This window comes from Leptonychotes weddellii, chromosome 14 (genome assembly GCF_054177405.1).
Source record: "Leptonychotes weddellii isolate Sample4059 chromosome 14, ASM5417740v2, whole genome shotgun sequence".
Classification (NCBI taxonomy): Eukaryota; Metazoa; Chordata; class Mammalia; order Carnivora; family Phocidae; genus Leptonychotes; species Leptonychotes weddellii.
In genome coordinates, this window is record NC_138382.1 from 44,082,765 (window position 1) to 44,085,308 (window position 2,544).

Genomic DNA, 2,544 nt, shown 5'->3' on the forward strand with positions numbered 1-2,544 from the left:
TTGTAGGTTGGGAGAGATGTTTGAGTGCATTTGGTTTACTTCTCTCATTTTATAGATGAAGACCTTAAGGGTCAGAGAGTTGTATGGTTTGCCTAGTGATTCAAAGCTAATATGACCAAATTGAAGGAAAAGGACATCTTTCCTAACCTATTTTTCTGTAATTATGGATTTGTTAAAAAGAGTAAAGTACATTGATGAATGATTTATGTTAGTTCAATTTGCTAGTATTTTAAACTTTAATTTTACTTTTTGTGTAACAATGAAATATTTTGTAATACTTTGGGTTTTTTTAAATATTTTATTTATTTGAGAGAGAGAGAGAGAGAGCGAGAGCGAGCATGAGCAGGGGGAGGGGCAGAGGGAAAAGGAGAAGCAGACTCCCTGCTGAACGGGGAGCCTGATGTGGGACTCCATCCCAGGACCTTGGGATCATGACCTGAGCTGAAGACAGATGCTTAACCGAATGAGCCACCCAGGTACCCCTATAATACTTCAAATCAAAGTAATGTCTTTCTTTCTTCAATAATTTATTGTAAACTGAGACAAAGTTGATTTTTGCCTAAAAAGGATTCCACCCTTCCCCCCCCAAATTAAAATTTTGCCCTCTTCAACTGATCACTAATAATGGTGTTTTCAAGGGAACAGCAAACGTGAAACATTTTCCTTTAGTTTCTTTATAAAATTGAACTAGTTTTACTTTGTTATTATGGTAATGGCTAGAAAATTACATAAAACAATATTTTGAGGGAGCTTTTTCCTGGTTGATTTTAAATCATTGTGCTGCCTGAAAAGTTTTAATCTTTAAATTCTCCCCAAATTATTACATTCATCAGTATCTGATTACTGCATTGTGGATATAAAAATGTACTGAAGGATAGGAAATGGATTCTATGTGCTTTTTATAACCCAAGAAGTTAATGAATGTGGCAACATTTTAAAGGTGATAGCAAAAATGTTCTGCCCTATAATCAAAATACTGTCTTTATACTTCAAGGTCATCATTTTCTGGCACTATGAAATTCTTACATGAAGGTGTTAAAATGGAAATATACCATAATAGTTTATAAAATATTTTCAGTATGACCATAATCTGAAAATATGAAAAAAAACTTGTCATCCCTGACTCAATTAGTTCTAAGAAGACTGGGTAAAAGGTTTGTTATGGTCGGATGGGAAATAAGTCTCTTCTGTCTCATCAGGAATTTTTCTGAGTCTCTCTCCTTCCACTGATGATAAAGAAGTGTATATAGCCCTTGAAATTGTCACTGAAAAGAGTGGCACTTTGGGGATGAAGTTAACACAGCTGAAGGTAAAGGAGAAGAAAGGAGAAAAGCTGTCTTGTTGACTTTGTGTTGCCCTGAATCAAATCAAGTCTAAAGCTTGGTCTCTTTTTGTTTCTACTTACTACAGCCAATTAGTGCCCTTTATTTTTTTAAATTTTATTATGTTATGTTAATCACCATACATCACATCATTAGTTTTTGATGTAGTGTTCCATGATTCATTGTTTGCATATAACACCCAGTGCTCCATGCAGAACATGCTCTCTTTAATACCCATCACCAGGCTAATCCATCCCCCCACCCGCCTCCCCTTTAGAACCCTCAGTTTGTTTCGTCTTCCCCTCTGATTTCCCCCCCTTCATTTTTCCCTTCCTGCTATATTCTTCTTCTTTTTTTTTAAACATATAATGTATTACTTGTTTCAGAGGTACAGGTCTGTGATTCAACCAGTCTTACACAATTCACAGAGCTCACCATAGCACATACCCTCCCCAATGTCTATCACCCAGCCACCTTTTAAGCCACTTTGTGGTGGGTTTTCCATGCTTATAAATGAACCTCTTAATTGACAGATTATTTCACAATCTCAAATTGTTCTATATGTTCCTGTCATTGGTGCCACATTTTTCTATGGACTTTTGTCCAATGATGTAATGTTGTGAAGCCTGAGCTAAGTAAGTGTATCCATTTAGAAGTCAAACAAATAAATAAACTCTAGGTATGAAAACAACCTCAACAGGATTATTACAAAATTTCCCTAGGAGTATCATGGGGAATAAATCTTAATGCCTTTTAACTGTTTTATGGTTTACACCATTGAAATGCAGCATCATGACCAGTTTTAAAGATGAGAGCAGGTAAATATGACTCAACAGAATAAATTCACATCCATATCTACTCCAATTAGCAATAATCGCGCCTTGGATAAACCTCATTGGCTACGATACTGCCACTGTGCAAAGCTCCATATCTACTCCAAAGTAATTTTCTAAAAATTATGTTTGCGTATAAATTCTAGTTGCTTTCTTCAGAAAATGGATCTTTTATTTGGAAACATAGTAGTATGGGAAGATTTGTCAAACTTTATTTCTTTGTGGAAAGCTTGACTACCCATATATGACCCTCATGAGATAGTTGGAAAAGTTAGTAGAGATGGACAGTCTAGGTCATTGACATAAAGCCATCTTTTTAGGGGTCATCTACATTTGTCTTTTAGAAATTGACACATGTGTCTGGTTACCAGTTGGTGTAGGGAATTTAT

General features: G+C 35.5%; 1 pseudogene; it reads right to left on the reverse strand.

Annotated features, from left to right (window-relative positions):
• Nucleotides 1-2,181: 2,181 nt before the first annotated feature.
• Nucleotides 2,182-2,247, reverse strand: LOC115940674 (U4 spliceosomal RNA; annotated as a pseudogene).
• Nucleotides 2,248-2,544: the final 297 nt, after the last annotated feature.